We start from the raw sequence: 20,665 nt of genomic DNA, 5'->3' as shown, positions 1-20,665 counted from the left end.
TTTTATTCAAAGACCTATTTGATACAATTGTAAAGGAAAATAGATCCTTACTTAAAATTATTGCTTATATTTATTTTTGCTATCATTCTAGCAACAAACTTGTGCAAACAAAAAAAAATCCCAACACAGAATTAGAAAGAAATATTGCAACCAATAAACTAGAAAAGTTTTCATTTCATAACTCTTCTGTATTCTTGACCCAATGAAAAATTACTAGCACTGGCACAGTGAGAAAGTCCTCTAGTGACAGGCTGTCCATAACATTAAACACACAGGAACATTACCTCAACACATGCTAAACACATATTCCTAGTGAATGAGTTTTACAGACAAATAAAACTTGGGGAAAAAGACAGAAATCATCCTTAATTAAACTATATTGGCTCAAATAGCTTGCATGTTTTCAAATTAATTTTGATGTCCTTCTTTACTTTGAAATACAAGCAGAAGCTGAAAGTAGGAGCAAATGGTTCTAAATTAATTCACCCAGATCATATTCTGTTAGTTTAACATTATTATTATACACTTGTAGTAATTGCTCTTTTGAGCAACTTACAGTTAATCAAGTTTGGCTTACAGTCATTCACATTATGACACTGATAACAGCAAACTGGTCTCATCCATGAATACCACGTATCTCCCTTTAGAGAGAGAAATTGTCTTCTATAAATTTTTAATTGTTTCACTTCATACAGCATGCTACTGCCTTAACAAAAGGACTCTTCACCTACAAGGAAAGGAACTCACTTAGTCACACATTCCTAGAGGGTCTCCACTGACATGTGGTTAGGTATAGAAAATTCCTGGCTAAGGTAGCCATCTTCAGTAACAGATGCTAGTTAGCAAAGCCCCAGGAGGCTTTAACTGCACGAGGGAACCAAATCAGGCCAGACTTGACACTGCTTTTTATACTCCAAGAGAGTTAACCTAGAGGCCTAACAACCTGATGCTACTATTTCAATGCTGATGATAGTGGCAGTCAGGGCGCTGCTTCAAACACCGGCAATGTTCTTGAAAGCTGACACTTCCAAAGTTCTTCCAGAATAATTCATGAATCCACTTTCAACCAAAAAAAAAAATTACTAAATTATGTGCACTGGATATAAATACATATGCAAGCAGACAAAAAGCCCTTCAGAAAATAGACTGGAGTGATTCAGCAATAAAAGAAGAGGAAAATTGCTTTCCCTGATCAGTGTGGAATAGGAATATATCTCAAGTTAATATTTTCATTTCAAAAGATAATTTAAAATAAATGTCGATACATCATTACTAAGTATTAATGTATTTATTCCTATGCAAACACTCAGATCTTCAATGCTATATTCAGATCAGTAGCTGCTTACACCTACATAGGGGAGTACAACCACAGGCGTACAGTCCATGCACTGCTGACAACCTTAGCATGTGTGCTAAGACCCCACATGCCACACAGCCAGGATACAGAGGCCAGCAACATGATATGAAAAAAGCAAATGACCAAATAAAGAAAATTGGAAGTTGCCAACTCACCTCTCATAAATACTATGTAGGCTCTCTCTATGCTAATCTGTTATATGATGATCTCCCTTCAAAGAGTGAAAACACACAAAGCTAGGAGATACAATCACTGATGTCAGAAACATAATTTAGAATTTCTATGCACAAGGACTAAAAAATCTCTCTGCAGTTGGAGATGTGAAGAACTCATGAGGCAATAAGGGACATTATAGAATAATATCTCCCTGAGTTAGGTTAAAATCTCAGTACAAATTCTAAATGCACTTAGAAGTATACAGTATTTCTTTGTGCATATTATCGCAGCTGCAGAAGCTTTTCCCAAAAGATATTCCATATTTTAATTCATGGCAATATAATTACCATTTTGCAAATGTGAAAATTTTAACATTTCATTAGCAATGGGTATAGACAGGTGTAAATACAATAACGTTTTATAGTTATTTGACAAATGTTAAAGCAAAAAGCTGATAATCCATTCCCTTTGGAGAATCAACAGGTATCTCTTTACAGCATACAGAAGCATTACTCACAATATACAGTTTGATCTTATTTTATTTTTTCTTCAGAGAAAAAGAGCAAGAATTAAAAAAAAAAAAAAGGCAAATTCAGAGTTCCTATGGATTATGCAAGATGAAACAATGGTCACTCTGAATCCATCACAAACCAGCTTTATGTCAGAGACCTGACAAAAGCAGGTAGCAAGTAGACAGCAGAACATCCATCACTCAACTTTTGAGATTCAATTTAAGTCAGATTTGCTAGTACTAGCAATCATGACAGAGAACATTTGAGATCAATTAAAAGTGTCGCAGATTATAAAAGTAAGGTGAAATGATGTAGTGCTGTACCAAACAAGCTGGAAGAAAAACACGGACACATATTCCTCAGCAACATTTTGAAGAAACAACTTTACTACATGTATTAGTGGCTACAGCACAAGCAATATGAATGATGCCAAAAATCACAGTTCGGGTTTGTTCAAAAAGCTTCTGATGACAGTATTAGAAAGCACTGCTAATACAAGAGAAATGGAACATTAACAGGAAGACTTGGATTACTTTTAGGACCACAAGAATAAAACTGAGGTAAAATTTAATAATGCAAAATGCAATGATGTGAACTTAAGATCACTGAGTTTCTGCTAGAAATTGAGAGCTCGGGAGCTGAAAACCACAGTGGGAGAACTGAGGGGGCAAAAGCTGATCACAGAGTAATTACAAGCTACCAATGTGATGTCCCTATGGAAAAGGAAATGAAATCTTTAAATTACCAGAGAAGATATTTCTCATATACAGATATCAATATTAATGCAATAATATGAAGCTTATTAAAAGCATATTGTTCATGATTCTGATCATCTATGCTTAAAAAAATTAATTCAAACTGCAAGAGATAAAGACTTCTACAAAGGTCAAGGAAATTTGGAGAAGAAACTGAAAGGGTTTGTTTTGCTTAGCTTAACAAAGTAAAGACTAAAGGGGAGGTCTATGTAACTGTGAAGATGCCAGAGACAAGGAAAAGCATAAATATTCGGTAAAAACTATTGTGAAACAAGCATAAATACATAAAATTTGTAATGCTGTTTTGGGTTTTGTTTTCACTACCTATCAGAAGCTGAAGGTCTGCAAGAGCAAGAAATCAAAGACCAAGACTATGCTTTTCTTTCCTATATATTTGCAGGACAGGATCATGAAAATGCAGGGGTGAAGAAAAAAAGCTGAAATTTAATGAACAGCAGGATTAGTAATGATAGCAGTACTGAGAAAATTTAAGAGACTAAACCTACTGGAAATAAGTTTAGAACCCTGAACCAAATTAAAAATAAATAAATCAAAGTTTAAAAATTAAATAAACACAAATGACTCAGCAACAGCTGGCTTCTGTACTGAAGACACCAAGGTTTCTTCTTGATACACTGAATGGTATTAGCAATATAAATAATTTCTCTTAACCAAAATAATTCATCAGATCTTAAGTTTCAGCTGATCATTTACATCAACACAGATTCAAAAATATCTTTGTACTTGAGTGGAATAAGCTCAAAAGTAATTAACGATAGCCCATTCCTCTTTAATCCTAATGAAAGGACTGTTTCTATTACCTTCCTTTAGTCTACATATTTCCCTCTTACTTAATGCTCCCATTAAATTACTGAGAGTGGGGCATGTTGTAAAACATAAAAACCCTTCTCTAGGCAAAAAATAAATCCATTTAGAAAATATAAGTTTAAATTTATTAACTCTGTGAAATCTTGTGATAATTTATGGATATGCTTGCTCTGTTCTCTTAAATGAAATACTGTTCAAAGACTCTCCTTTTGTGATTATTTCAACAGGCATTACATAAATCTAATCAGCTCATCTGCGGATAACCATGACTGTGCTTAAAGGAAACTTGAAGTATTTATAAAACAAAATAGAAAATGAGCAGAGACAGACCTGAACCACCACTGTGTAGTCAAAATGTACAAAGGAACTGCTTGGTTTCAACTTTTCCTAACAGTTAATATAGCAGCATCAAAATCTGACGCGCCAAATACCCCATAATCAATGTTTCTGCACCCTGGCACTAAAACTGAAGCCTGTAATCACTCTCTGATGATCCAGGTCACTGCTGCTGACAAATTAGAATAAATGTATAACAAACAGTGGAAAAAAAAATAAAAAGAAGAAAAAAAGTGAAAATATTTCTTACCAATATTTTAAATTCAAAAACATCTTGAAAATGCCTGGCAACCCATTCCCCAAAAAACAATGCAGGAGAAAGCAGAGATCCCCTGTGTTTCAGACTGTTGATGAACGCAGAGTCTAAAGGTGTAGACATATACTACTAATGCTATGCTTGCAGTGTACATAAAAGAGATAGGTGCTTACATTTGTACTTGGAGAAACACAAAAAATAAATGCAAACAAAATCTCTCCATCGTTCACAATTGTATGTTTTCTTTCCTAGCAATATTATCATTTTCTAGACTGTATGATTTAAATATTTGTAAGAACAAAAAATTTGTGAAATGATAAATTTTAAACTTTTGTCTACAAGGTTATATATAAAATGACCATGATTTTCCTTTCAGACTTTGCAGAAAGCAAAGGTTTTTACCTTTTTAAGCACCTCAACAGTATTTTAACTTACGCCATAGCCTGTGAAAAACTTTCTCCTTTTATTAAGCAACTAGGACATGGCTGACCTCCAACCACTAGGGAAGCTAATATTGACCATAAGAAAACATTCTCCTATCCTCAGAAGCAGAGGGTGGAGTTTAGATTCCATGTTGTACAGGGCAACATAAATTTATTTTCCTCACAAAAGAAAAAAATAACAATTTGATCAATAATGTTGGAATCTGATTAACAAAGCAAGTGCTGCCTGCCTTTCTACAGAAGGAACAGAACAGATGATGATGCTCTGTATATCTCCCAAATATTAAGCATTACCAAAGGTGCAGCCTAGTTATATTGCACAACTTGTACCTTTCTTTCAATTTCAACCCTTTTCATTTCTCCCTTGTCCCTGAAGATGAAGAAAAACTCCTTCCTCTTAAGAAAAAATTGTCAGTTCACTAATTCTAGCTTCTTAAGCGCCTCAGAAGAGATCTGACTTTTCTAAATATTTTGCATTAAAAAGTTCTCTTTCAAGGAAAAGAAATGTTAAATTTTGACATATAATTACCATTATCCTCTCTGCTGGCAGAAAATGATGGCAAAATGCCAACTTGCTTGTCTGCTATAGATAAGACATTTCCAAGCTTCCATCCTTCCCTTTAGAGAAAACAGAAGGGGAAGACCAGCCAGGAGAAAGCCTACCCTGTCAGCTGATCCTGTAAGAAATAAAATTAATATTCTCCTAGCAGAAATCATTTTCTTCTGAGCCTGAGGTAAATGATATGCCTTACCATATGTTATGATGGTCCTTTCAAGAATGACAAATTTGATGAATTTTTCCTGGATGGTCTTTCTCTCAATTCAATCTCTTCTCATCACCTCCAGCTTCTGCTGCAGGCAAACTCTCAAGGGGCATAAATCAGCATAGCATCACCAAATTATATAACTTATACCCACTGGGGATTTAGCCCCTTCCACTTCAGATTCAGCACACACACACACACACACAAAAAAAAAAAAAAAAAGTGCATTCTTCAATCTCTTTGATCTGTGTATAATTACCATGACCTATTGCTGAGCCTCGACACCGATACACTCATGAGCAGAAAACCCAGCCATTTTTCTTAAAGGAAGACCTCTAAAAAGACTATATCCACTCACAAAATACACAGAAACAGCTCTAAATCAGTAAAAGTGGTTCAATTCCACAAGTGAAAAAAAAAAAAAAAAAAAAAAAACAAACCATAAAAGACAGATTTGTACAAGCTTTTTCAGCGTATATAAAAATACTGGCATACTGTTACTTTGACTGCAGACTCAGCTGTGCACTTCTCCTTAGTTTACCCATACATCTAAGCATTAGGAATGTCTGAATATTATTTGTCATAACAAAATGGTGCACATGGAGAGCAAACGGGCTAAGATTAACTGCACCAGCTCTGTCCTTCCACCCGTTTCTGGGAGGAGACAGAGAAAAGCTATTCAAGCAGTACATGCCTAACTAAAAGCTAAACTTGTTATTTATGACTGCAAGAGCAGGCATCCACAGCCTAGATAGGCACTGGGTTAGGGACAGTCCCCCTTTTGTTGATGTAGGAAGAAGACAGGGGAGAAAGAGAAGTCCCCCAAACTTGGAGTAGGCCCAAAGGATGCTAACATTAGGACACGGGATTGAATCACAAAATCAGAGAAACAAACTAAATAGGCTATAGAAACTAGACAAATTCATAGATGGATAAAAGGGAAGAAAATCATTATTTCCTACAACAATTCAAAATGCTTTAAAACTGTAATTGCCCACACATTGTTTTAATATTTAAAACACAATTTACACCCAGTAATGCAAGGGTAAGAATAAAAATATTAAGATACCAAGAAAGAAAAATAGCTAATGGTTGCTTCAAAGATAGAAAACTAGGACAAATGCCTGTTGGAAGATACAGAGTCTCCCATAGGAGCTTCAAAAGTCAGACACTGCCTGCTTTTAAAGTTAAACTGCCTTTCAGCTAACTACTTCAGTACATGATACTTGTTAAAGAAGCAAAGCGGAAAGGCCAGAGAAAGGTAAAAGAAAAGCGAAATGCAGAAAACATAATACTTAGGGACACATTCCAGTCAAGGGGACTTCCTTGTTTTTGAAGGGGGATTGGCAATTTCATATATGCTTATGTTACGATGGTAAGCAACAACAAGAAAAAAAAATTAGTCAATTCTTGTGAATATTATTCAAAAGAAATGAATACACAGTTACATTAAACACTGTTTCCTGCTGTAAGAAAAGAGAATACTGCAAACACCAGAGTGAAATTGTAATACCTGGAGTGCAATAGCAGATCTTGAACAGCACCTATTGTGAAGACTCTTTATCCTTAAATAAAAATATTAACTGTGGCACTGTGTGACTGTTAAAACTTTGTTTAGCCAAAGGTGCAAGGACTTTTTTCCATGATTCTCCATAGTCATTCTTTCCTGGGTACATATATGCTATATACACACACAAGGAACGTATACCATTACTGATCCTAAAATATTCCATGACTTTGGGCTGCCTACCAGATTTCTTGTGCATTACACAGAAAACATAGCTATTGGTTGACAGTGTAAAACCTAAATGATCAGACCTATAATGATAATGAACCTCCTGCTTTGTCCTGAAAGAAAAATTCAGCAGCAATCAACTTTGCCTTTCCTTTTTCCTCTGCCTCAGAGAGGCAGAAAGAAAGTGGTGTGAACAGCTTCCTAAAGAATAATGATGGCTGATAGGAGGTTCCTGAATTAGATAATATCTTTCCTACTTTCATCTCCCTCCAGTGATCATCAGTGGGACCGTCATATATCCTCCACTTTCTTGCTTTCTTAAAGACTTAACTGTTTTCGAAGTCAGGGAGAAAAAAGCACAGACAAGTTCTGAAGGAAATCCAAGGCTGCGTGGTATGAGATGACAGTCTGCTTCTGCAAGTGAGTATTAATTATACTGCCTGATAATCTCCCCTACTCGAAACCTTTTTTAAAACTGTCAGTTATTTTACAGCTGTGAGCCAGGTTCTATAAAAAATTCAGAGAAAAGGGTAACTACGAAGCAAGGTCATTCTCACGACAAGACAGTTGTCCAGCACCCTCATCGTACAGCAGAGGGCACATGGCGTTAACCTGTGCCATATCCAATGTTTCAAAAGACATAATCTTAGGTGCTTAGATTAAAATCTGATCACTGAGTTCTCAGACCAGACTCCAGAACTAAATGAAGGCCTGCAGCAATACCAAATTTGTATCGATGGAAAGATGTGACAGTAATCCACCAGAGAAATAATAATAAAAATTTTATTTAAAAAAAGTGATAGGATTTCCACTTCTCTTTTCATTACCCAATTTTCTTTTTAATATGCATATCACTGAGGTATAAATGCTCTCATTATTGTAAAAAATGTTTCAATTTTTCATGCAAAAAATGTTATTCTGTTTCCTTTGTCTTTACTGAAATAAATATTAACATTTAATACTGTGAAATTCCCAGAGTTAGATGATTAGAAGCTGACTTTGAATTGTCAGAACAGTCTGCACAAGAAGTGGTGCTAGCTTTACTATTTGGGACATTCAAAACTCAGCTGAATAAAATGCTGTTAATCTCCTGCACAAAGCCACCTTTTGTTATCAGGGCACTAAAAAATTGTAGTCAATATCACACTTCTTAGCATGTTCAGCCATATCATGCCTCAAATATCAGGTAATTAAAACACCTTACCTAAATATGTAACTACATCAGTATCACACTATCAAACCAGATATGTCTCTACATTATTCTGATTCTTGGACAGCTTAAGGAAAGAAGTGTTTAAATGCAGCTTACCATAAAAAAAAAACTTCTAGGAAACTTGCCTACTGTTTGCAATTTTGTTGTTAATAAAATCTTGAGGAGACACTAGTGACAGAATCATTGAACATTATAATTATTGAGCTTGTTTTTCCAAGCTTCCAAATTAAATTCCAACAGATGACCTCTACATTTTGACTAAGTTCTACTCTTATTACATAAAAAACATGAAGTAATGAAATGTTATTACATTCATTATTTGGAAAGTTTTCAGATAAATTGCTAAAAATTAAGGTTTTCACAAGTGAGGCAGAATATATGGAAAAAAAAAAAAACATGAAGTTTTGAGTTAACTTTAAATAAGTGGTACTCTAAATTCATTAAGTACATATAAGGAACGGTCTTTTTCTTAGTTCCTCCCAAATCTGTACTTCAAGAAGTTCTTGACTACTTTTCAAGACAATATATGACACAATAGATGCTATCCCATATATAATCCAAGAATACCTGCATTATTTCATCTGATTACCCTCAAATCCCTATACAGTATGAGTACATAACGATTCTTTGAATCGTCAACCTAGTTTTTGTTTCTGAGGATAAGTTGTACATTTTAACATGCTCAGTGTTGTGTGCAAACTCATAGGGGAACAGTATGTAAAAGAATCATGAAAAGAATCATTCAAATATGGTACCTGACACATACCACCAGTAAAATTTTTGAACATTTCAACTATGGTACTTTCATTTTCTCTGGCTGGCCAAGAAAAACGTCAATTTCAATTGCAGCCTCCTCCCTACCCTACAAAGAAAATAAATTTATATTAAAAACAAATATATGGCAGCCAGCACACACTTAGTAGCAAGGTGATAAGAGAACTCTTACCTATTATTTCATAAATTCTTCCTCATTATTACAGTTTTTATTCATGTAATTCATAAAAAAGCTAGTTTATCATACAGCATTTTAAATATCACAGTTATAGTATGAATCCCTATGAATAACTCATTTAAATAATTAGCAACAACAGTTCACTAAGTGTTAGCAAGAAAAATCGAATAAATGTAATAGAAATAATTCATGCTAATGTAAAAGACCATGCTTTACACTGAGCCAAAAGAAACAGTTCAGACCATAACAGAAAAAGAAAAATCTCATGAGTTTTTTTGTTTGTTTGTTTAATTACTTTCTTAACTTCACTTAGCCTCCAGCATTCAATAGACCATAGATTTTATATATAGCCTGTTCTAATGCATCACAAGCTGCTGGTTCACTTGGCAAACAAGAAAGAAAGGTGACTAGTGAAACAAAATTATGGCCTGAATTTAAGGTAGTATAAACCTGAGCTTGTTGCCTCTTTCTCACCTTGAAGACAAAAAACATCTTTCACCATCAGGAGAAAAAGAGTTAGTCCAACACAGAGAAATGTGTTCTCTGTTCCAACAAACGCTCCATATACTTACCTGATTACCTCTCCCAAGCATACAATGCCTAAACCCACATTGTAAGTAAAAATCTAAACCTCTCATTTCTAGCACCATCATAACCTATTTCAAGAAAAATGCTTTGCTCTTCCTTGCTTGTGCTGTCATGCACTTCTACCAACTTGACATTCCTAAGTCTAAGCCTATTTTCCAGGTCATCTAGATGACTTTTGTGCAATGCCTTACAGCCACTGGTCTTTATACCTAGTTGGCACTGTGCTAACATCGAAACTTATACCACCTATCACTTTTGTTACCAATGAGGTAAAGCCTTCTGATCTTCTAAAAATAACTTCTAGACAATCCGAAGCTTTTTAGAGACATGTTCATGTGTGTTAACCACACAAAACGTTTTTGAGCACCTGGTACACTACCCAGATAGAATACAAAACAATGTCAAAGGCTGACCACCAACCTCTCAGATGTTCAGCAAGCCAAAAATTCTTACACGCAATCAAGCATAATGGGCCATTCTGGTCATGCAAAACAGAAAATACACTGGCCAGACAAGAGAAGGGTCTATTTCTTCTCAGCAAAATCTTTTTTTTCTCTTGTTCTGCCATTTTTCTTGTACATAATTTCATTTATAACATGATGTTTAAAAAGTCCAAGCAGCTATCAAAAGCCATATTAAAACAGCAGGTTCTTTTTAAAAACCATTTTTCAAGCAGCTTGAAAAAACAGCATTCAATAGTTATCTCTGATTTTAATAGCACAAGTGCAGATTTTTGCTGTTTGTTTAAGAAATACATGCATTGCATTTTATATGAACTCTTATTAAGCAGTTTTGGTTTGAATCAGTGCTACCACAGAAGCAATGAAGGTGGGTAAAGGGCACAAAAAGCAGGAGAAAGAGCCTCAGGACTTCTTTTGCTCCTTCCCAGTGTGGAACCCTAGAAGAGCTCAGTGACACCTGACATCAGCAGGGTCCTGATTTCTGTTTGGTTCATCCTTTCTTTTGCCCCATCCAAGGACCTCCCAGGGTATCTCCTCCTGCTCCTTTACCAGAACGTTTCTGCCTGACCCCCCGTATTGAGCACCACCTCTCTATGCAGTCTGTCAGCTATTCCATATGCTAAATTAATAAATATAAACTGTACTAATTATTCATACAGTCCAGTCTGACACATTAGATTGAATGTCATGATTATCCTAAAGGTAGAAAGTGTTGAGTTTTACATAACATGTTCATTAAATGTAGTGAAGTAATTAAAGTATGTTAATTAGGTAACAGACAAAAAGAACTTACTATTTGGTAGAGACTGGTCACTGTTAATACCTTGCATTGTGTTAATACCTTGGCTGTATTTTTATGCTTAATGAGCAAAAGGGAAAAGCTGATTATTCAGAAAGCAGAAAAAAATCACATGTGTTACGTGTTGGAAAAATAGCCTCAGGTGACAGAGGAAACACATACCAAAGGAACTGGCACTCTAACAAAGAAAGTATCATTTCAAAACCCATAAACACTGTGCTGTCACTGAGAATTTTACATATTCAGATTCCAGAAAGCAATACTTCATTGTTAATGATGCCAATAAAGTTACAAAAAAATGATTTTACTTGCACAAGTTATCTGTTCTCCCTGTACTATGAAAGTACTTTTTTCCTTTTTTTTAATTTACTTTATGAAAAATGAGATTAAAGCTTTCATATAACACAGTCTAGTTATCAAAACAATTGAGAAGCAAGAAATTATTTATTATACTGCTAAGCACATGGAGTAAACGTTGATGGGAAAAATATATACATATGTCTGGCACATTCTGACCCACAGAATGCTCTATATGCAATTAAAATTTACTCTGGGCCCACATTAAAGCAATGTTTTTTTTTCTTCCATATTTTATCCCTCTGCTTTTCATGTGATTTGAAAGGGCATGAGCAAACTTAGAAAGCATTTTGATGTACGGTGATTAGGAAAAAAAAATAAAAATCCTGTTAGTCCTCCCAATAATATTAAGGTCTGTACTTCATCAGGAGACAACTGAAACAATTACAGTAACAAAGGAGAGAGATGCTGGCTTTCATAAACTACTCAGGACAAAAGTAAACTACTTAATTTCTTTGTGAAGCTCAGCAACATATATTTCGGATCTAGGCAAATCAACAGTCACCTAGTCCTACAGGCTTTTTTGTTTTATATTAAATTTCCATTTGTGGCTAAAATTCTGCTGCTACATATCTTGGATTTAACAGGGCAAAGAAATTCAGTGTTTGACCATATCCTAAACCTGGCCAAGGCCTGGGCTCAGGCACTGCTCTTGCCTCCCAGCTGCCCACTCACCTTTCCGTAGTTCTCTGTAAAACAGTCTGCACATCCAGCACCACCTAAAATACAGAGAGGGCCACTGCTTCATTTTCTAGCAACACTGTAACACCATCCACCCTCTTTGGTACACTTGAATATGGGATCTGCTTCTTTCCCCGACCCCTTCACCTCCCCTTAGCCCAACCACACACAGCTGAAAACAGCGCAGTCACACCTGCAGATTTTGCTCTACCACCGTTTTCCACAAAATGGCGGCCACCCCTCAGGGAGGGCCTGAAGAGAACTACTGGAACGGACTCAAGCTCACAACAGACCACAAGATTATTATCCCTAATGCTCACTGCTTAAGTGTAAGCTTATTAACACCAATTTCTGAGCACTCAGTTGCAAGGTCTTTCTCCTCTCACTAGTTATGACCTTTCTGAGAAAATTTAGTCTCAAGTAAACTTCCTTCAAGAACACAGCACACCACTGCCCAGGACTAACACCTAATTAGAGAGGACAGCACGCTAAGTACAAAGGGCAGACCATATTAACGTGAGTTACATGCACATTCACAATATTCACCACTGTTATATACAGTTTCTTATATTAAGAATTAACAGAGGTGTCTAAAGAAGCAGTTAATTTTGTTTACAGTTTGTCCTTCAGAAGAATTCATGAATTTGGAACTGCAGAGTTTTTGCCAGGAGAAGCTTGCAACATTTCCTGTAACATGTTTCTGTAACATATAAACAGCATCAAACTGCTCTGCAAGAATTCATGTATCTCTACTGGATGAGTTATTTCACTCAGCACATGAATCCCTTCTGATCTTTTCTCCATGCAGCTCGGTTTATTCCTGAATATAGTTACCTGAAAAGGATTTATTACAAACGAGTCTAATTATGCCTAAAATTATTTTCAATGAAGGATGCTGATCTAAATGAAACCCTGTGAGTACAAACGAACAAAAAAAAAAAAAAAAAAAAAAAAAAGCAGAACTTGATCCAATTCTATGTGATGTATTTCCCTGCTGTATTTGCACTGAAATATGGCTAAAATGCAATGGGTGACAGGATTAAGGATACTACAATTCTTTATGAAGTTAGTGGAGGGAGAAACAGGGCAATGACAGTATGCGTATATTATTTAAACAAAATTTGTGTATTTTAATCTTTTGTCAAGTGGTTATTTCAAACTCAAAGGGTTTCATCTCTTAATGATTACAAATTAATAATTACAAACACAAGGAAGTCCCTTTTTTTATAAATTATTGTTTCTTCCTGAAAACAGGAGGAAGCCTGCCAGTATGCAGGATAGTTTAAAAAGTATTTAAGATTTGTAAACAAAGATTACAAATGAAAACATTTGTATCAGTAAGTTAACCATTTAGGAAACAAAATATCATAGACGTCTGAAAACAAAAATTTCTTGAACCACAAAGAAGAGATGGGGGACCTAATCAACTGCGCAAAATAACTGCAAGAGATTTTTTTTATTATTATTTTTAAAAATGACTTTAACAACAAGAACCCAGGAGTTCAATAAGGAGTCTCACGCCATCATTATAACATAATTTCTGGAATAAGCCAAGTAGATGAATGAACAATGATGGCTTTGCTTTTGTGAGACAACGATGTAACCTCATCCTTGCAAGGAGCTCAGGTACTAAGATGACAAGCATTACAATACTCTTTAAATTAAAAACATGGCAAATAATCTTTTAGCAAAAGGACAGATTGTTCACAGTTAGATTTCTGATCATGTTTTACCAATGACTGTGTTTTGACAACTAACTGCTTTTAAGTTTCCTAAAAGAATTTTATGATTTTGTATAATTTAGCCTGTAGGCCAGAATTTAAATTTCTTTAATTTTACTTTTTGAATTTGGCTCAAAGAGCTTGAGCAGGTAAAGAAGGTATGTTCGAATGCTCTGCAACCATCTTAATTTCATGAAACTGTTAAGTGTTCAACAAATATGTTCATTTAAAAAAGGAAAAGATGGCAAACGTAAAGCTTAAATGGTATAAGGATAGATGATGATAAAGTACAGTTTGTACTTCTTTGAGGGTTGAGAAGAATTATTTAGAGAATTATTTAGAATGGCATAAGCAAACATAATTCAAAACAACATCAATAATTTTTCACTGTAAATTCAGATTAAACTTCAGCAAGAACTTTCAAACAATTAGATTATGTAAGACTGTGAAACTGAACATACTAAATGAAAACCCAACTTTCCAGACACCTAGAAGTGCTAGACAAAACACAAAGTAACAGCTGACTGTTTCCTTGTACAATTACTAGAAATAAAGAAATCATCTGCGTTGTCAGGAAATAAATATCCTCACTAATCTTACTCATTTGCCTGATAACAGCTCACAAATAAATTAGCTTTTAATTTAAAAGGGTAAGAATATGTCTGACCTAAAGGAATCAGATAAAGAGACTCAATTAAATAATAATCAAGCATACATTTTATGTTCATTCGTCAGCAGGATATAACCACATAAGGAGAGAAAAAAAACTTCCTTGATGTGTGACATAGTTTAAAAAGTCAATCTTGTTTTCCTATCAGCAAGATTTAAAAATGGAAATCAAAAAAGGTACTGCAAGGATTTACATAAGGCACTAATAATTCAACAAGAAAATTAAACAGAAGTATTTTTGAATGGTCATAAATAAATTGCAAAAATAAAAGGATAAAGTTAAATATTCAGAACATTCTCAAATGTCATTAAAAATTAATAAGCATGAAAATCACTTTAAAAAAAAAAAAAAAATTGTCTTCATAGTTCATCCTCTAAATTTTACAATGGGGTGCTGGGGAATATGCCAGAATATCTGCTACTAATGTATCACAACAATTACTGTTGTGATTCTTCCAACAAAAACTTACAACTGTGATATTTATAACACTGAGCCTAAATATAAGTAAGCCTCCAAGCAAAAATACATTACTCAGATGATAAATGTCTTTCACTACATTTTTGTCATTTTGTTCTAATAACAGTTGCCCTATTTTCAGAAATTGTATATCGTTCAGCCTTAACAAGTCTTTTCCAGAGGGAGAAAGACTATTAAATTTATTTTCCAATCATAACTAGTTGGAGAAAACTCTGTCTCCTTAAGTGAACATAATCCTTTGGTATGTAGAATCTTTTTTCCTTTAAAGCTTGGGTATTTATACTATGAAAATAACCATATTTTTCCCAATGCAAAAAATAACCAAGCCAATGTTTCATGCCTATTTTGAAACACCAATCAATTAGCTGGTGTCAAATTACGAACAGCAAAAAAATCACAATCACCTAAAAAAAAAAATCCAATTATGAGCAAGATAAGCATTTAAAAACTACATACTAATAAATTGGAAACACTTCCAGTTCAAAATTTCTATTCTGTCCTTCCATGTCAAAATTTGACTACAGTCAAATTAAACCTAATTATTAAACCGAATACTAAACCTACTTCTCCACCTACATAGGTTACAGTACATGCAACCAGTGATGCAGGGGTGCTATCCTCCTTTTTTGCTATCTCTTACAATCCTCATTTAGTCCATCCTGAGCATCCCAAGCCCATGACCAATATCTTCAACATATTTGCAATCAATGTCCAACTCTAACTAGAAACCCTGATCCTAAAGAAATAGAGCATAGTTACATGAAAAACTGAATGGCACTCTATGAACAGTGTAAAGGCTTCAGCATGCTCTCCTACCGCAGGTCACTGAGTATTTGAGACAGAGGCGGAAAAACATTTTTTTCTGGAGAGAATCTGGTGTTATGATGAATTTCCACAGTAAATCAGCCAAATCCTGATTTTTTAAGAAATTCTGCAGTGGGGTCTTGTTTAACTAAAGCCTTTCTTCTGTAAAAATGATGGTCATAACACTATACCTCCTTATGTAATAAAACCCTGCCATCAAGAAGCATACTGCAAAATTAAATTAAGAAAAAAAAAAAAAAAAACTTACAGGAAGGTATGTACAGAAAGCACTCATGTATTACGCTGTAAAGCTGAAATTTCAGTGAAGTATCAATTACTGTAGTAACTGGATAAAGTTCTGTGACAATTAATTAGACAAATTAACAACAACAAAAAAAAAACCTTCCAACTCTCATGTAATCCATTATGCAACCTTTCCAATGCATTATATAACATCAAGAAACCTCTGCAATGCACCAGTAATTCCATCTTCTGCATGGTATCATGCAGGTCCACCAGCAAGGCCACCTGTGATTCACTGGGGTGAAATTATTCACCTTGGAAGTGGAAGACACCTGTTCAAGGGCTCTCACAGTTGTTGAAGAGAAACTGCCACTAGATCACTTATGCTTTAAAAGAGTACTCTACGGTAAAAAACAGTCACACTACTTTTTTCTTGTTTAGATTAGAAGCCTCAAAAATTTTAGAAACATCAGAACAAATTGTAGCAGCAATTCTAAAATTATTTCAGCAGTATGAATTGACATTTCCCTACTCCTCATAAAGAATAAGAACTATGAAATATACATGTAGATGCTAATTGACTAGAATTTTAAGTCTCTCAGATTGATCCATTCTGGATATAGTGAACCAGAAGACATTCTCACACGAGAAGCGGACACTCCAGAGTACACTTGTATTTTAGTCTATGCCCATCTTTCCTACCTCCAACTTAAACATCTTCATATACAAAGAAGTAAATGAGAAAATAGTATTTTTTTTAAATGAAAACCAGTCAGCAGAAAGTATCCCATTAGAGTGATCACAAAGAAAATGCAGTTTGAGAACAGACTCATTATTGCTGAAGGGAACAAAAGCTAAAATGTACCTAGAGAAGCAAACATCTTTAATCACTTGCCTAACTAAATGCACAGCAGACTTTGCCACAGGCACCTTACCTCTGTAGCCCTCTCCAGGTTCTGCCCTTTTGTACTATATCCTAGGCAAAGCAGATCAAGTTAAGACAAAACAAATACGAACATTATTTAAATGAGCTTGTAGGAAATTCTAGTTTAGTAGTCTATTTTAATCTTGTTTTGCAGTTAAATCATTAGGTATTTTCCTAAACGGAGATCTATTCTCATTGCTTAGTGTAACACTGGAAGCATACTGAGTTTAACAAGAGCAAGTGCCAGATTCTGCACCCAGGACATGACAACACCAGCTATATGTACAAACCAGGGGACAGAAGGCTGGAGAACAGTCCCACAGAAAGGAATCTGGAGGTTGTGGTCAATGGCAAGTTGCATGTGAGTTAGTGGCGTGCCCTGGCAGCCAAAAGGGCATCAGGCCCAACACTGCTAGCAGCCAGGGGAAGGGACTGTCCCGCTCTGCTCTGGTGTGGCCTCATCTCCAGTACTGCATGCGGTTCTGGGCGCAAGAATATAGGAAAGACATAGAACTGTTAGAGAGCATCCAAAGGAGGGAACCAATGATGGCAAAGGGTCTAGAGGGCAAGACATATGAGGAATGGCTGAGGTCCCTTGGTTTGTTCAACCCAGAGCAGAGCAGGCTGAGGGGAGGCCTCATGGCGGCCTGCAGCTCCCTCATGAGGGGAGTGGAGGGGCAGGCGCTGAGCTCTGCTCTCTGGGGACAGCGACAGGACCCGAGGGAACGGCATGGAACTGGGACAGGGGAGGGTCAGGCTGGGGGTTAGGGAAAGATTCTGCACCCAGAGGTGGTCGGGCACTGGGACAGGGTCCCCAGGGCAGCGGTCATGGCACCAAGCCTGCCAGAGTTCAAGAAGCATTTGGACAGCGCTCTCAGACATAGGGTCTGATTTGTGGGGTGGTCCTGTGTGGGGCCATGAGCTGGACTCCTTGTGGATCCCTTCCAACTTGGGATACTCTACGATTCTATGTAAACTACAATAAAATATATCTAGTCGGTGTTTAATAGCCAAGAGGATTCAATGCCTGCTTATATAACTCCTTTGGTGACTGTATATTTATTAACATTTTTTCAGTATTAATTTTCCATTATTTTGTAAGAAAATTATTACATTTGTTAGATTTTTTAAATTCGGATAAAGTGCCTGGGAATTTAATTCTATAAAACTACTATGCTAAACCTAATCTCAGTAGGAACTTCCATGAATTTTTGACATCTAAATGTCTTTGAAAATGTGTACAAATCCTTTAAATTTCCAGACTTAGTAATTCTCATCTTCTCCAATATATTCCATGTATATATTTGGATGAAAGGCTTTCTTGCTTTTTCAACTCCCAGCTGGATTCTCAACTTTGAATGAATCCTGAATTGACCCATCAATCAGCTCTATCACACTTCTACATCTACAAGTAATACAGTCCTGGTTTAGCTGGCTGGAAGTACAGACAGCTGAAGCAGCACAAAACCCAGTGATTAGAATCCTGAGTTTGTAAGTTAATTTCAGACTGCTGCTGTTGTAGCTGTCAGCTGTCAGGGTTAGAAAGCCAATATTGTATAGAACCATATGCACAATCACACCAAGTGATAACCTGCTCCCGATGGTGTATCATAATGGACAAAGAGAGAACCAAAGAAGAGGAAAACCAAAAACAAAATGGAAACAATGAAGATGTTAGCATATTAGAACAGGATGCTATTACACATTTATGTAAGCTGTAAAATTACTATAGAAATACCTGTGCCGGGGGATGGGGGGGGGGGGGAGGGATTATGATCCCATTTTCAGCTTTTAATAATAATCTTAGGCAACTCCACCGGTTTCAATAAATTTATAATGCATTGTACTTTCCCAAGTAAAATTTGGACAAGGCTTACTATACATATAAACAAAAACTGTGTATGAAAAACTTTTACAGTCTGAATATTTCTTTATTCTAGATTAGATCCAAGCCTAGAGACTGAGTTTGAAATAATCTTAAAGATTTCTGCAATATATTTAAGCCTAAATATCTAAACCTGAGCATTAACCTTTAAAATAGAACACAGGCTTGGTTTCTCAACACAATCCAAAACTGAAAAACCAGTTCCTCAATCTTGATACAGAGAATATTTTCTTACGTTTCTTTCTTACTGATGTTTGAACATAGGATCTAGTCTTACCTAGTCCTACAAGGAAGATGTTTCACAAGCATCTCTATTCTACAGGTATTTGCATTCAATTTTTTATCGCAGCACCTCTGCACACCATTATAGACGTTTCTTTTAAATATTCGCAGTGGTGTAAGTTGAAAACCTGTTTTCATGTCTCTCCTGATCCATTGAAATGTGTGTGTGAAACAACCATCAATTTTGCATACAGTGGGACTCTCAAATAAATTGGGGAAAAAAAATATATATATTGCTCATTTTCCAACATACAAAGTTTTCCTGCCTCTCACAAACATTTACTAGCAGTATGCATACTGCATAACTACACTGCTCGATTCTAGAGACCTGTATTCTCTTATGTGAAATTGCAGAGTAAGGGGAGACACACACCAAAAAAAAAAAAAAAAAAAAAAAATCATTTATCAGTATCCAAAGACCGAAGCAACAAAACTTTCAAAACAATTAATTTTCTAATTCCCGGATATGTTGCGATATTGTTCTTACATTACAACAGGCATGTGGTGTCACCATCCAGGTAATGAGCTCTCTTTGCTTGCCAAAGCACAAAATAAAGATGCAAAGAGAGTGTGCAGAGCAGCAGCAAAGGGACAGAATAGATGCCATCTAGGGCCCATCAGTTAGATTACACATAGCTAGTAACACAATGAATCAACAAAGTGTAACAGTCTATAATTAATACAATTACAGTGAAAGCACTGGGCATCCATCATCAGCTCCTTCACTGGCTCTCCCAGGCTCAGTGGCAGCCTTCTGCCCTCCTTTGAAGTTCATAACTGAATCTATAAAAGAATACACAACTGCTTGCCCATTGTAAAAAACAAGTACTTTGCATGTCCTGCCAAGCTGCATCTTATAAATTGCTTGGCAACACACTTACAGTGATTGCTGAAACTATTTGAAAGCAATCTGGATTAAAAACTCAGATCTGTGATCACAGCCAGAACAATGACATTAACAAAACTCTAAAGATTCAGCAAAGGAAGGTGTTTTAGAAAGGAGGACAGCAGTGCACAAGCCTGTGAAGACATCTGCATTTACAGAGCTCATTTGCTTGCAAAGAAATTAGAATCTGTGGACAGAGCAGAAAGTTACCCTTCCTTTGCTCCAAGTTGATGTTGCCCTCTGCTAAAACAGCAAACATTTGACTAGTGCTACATTCTCTTATGTTTGGAATCCCTTGATCAGGAGTATGTTTCTCCTGAAATCTCCATTCCAACAACAATGAAACAAACAGAACAAAACAAAACAAAAAGAACCGTAACTGACCAGAAAGAAAATGAACCCTTTGGCACAAGAAAGTAAAGACAGTGCATGAGCTACCCCAACTCATTTTGGATCAGCTGCTGTTTTAAATGAGCTCACCTACAGATGACCAGGTAGACTGCCATTGGTAAGGGCAAACAATTAGTTCTCTTTCCACAAAAACATCGAAGACATAACCTGTCACTGCCCAGCTGACAC

The 20,665-nt window shown here is 35.8% G+C and overlaps 1 protein-coding gene across 2 annotated transcripts in view; it reads right to left on the bottom strand.

The window, feature by feature from the left end:
* Positions 1 to 20,665, bottom strand: part of SLC4A10 (solute carrier family 4 member 10) — a 157,076-nt gene that overhangs the window by 122,241 nt on the left and 14,170 nt on the right. The window lies entirely within an intron of this gene.

This window comes from Anas platyrhynchos, chromosome 7 (genome assembly GCF_047663525.1).
Source record: "Anas platyrhynchos isolate ZD024472 breed Pekin duck chromosome 7, IASCAAS_PekinDuck_T2T, whole genome shotgun sequence".
NCBI lineage: Eukaryota > Metazoa > Chordata > Aves > Anseriformes > Anatidae > Anas > Anas platyrhynchos.
The sequence above is the reverse complement of the archived record's forward strand: the minus strand, read 5'-3'. Positions and strand labels throughout refer to the sequence as shown.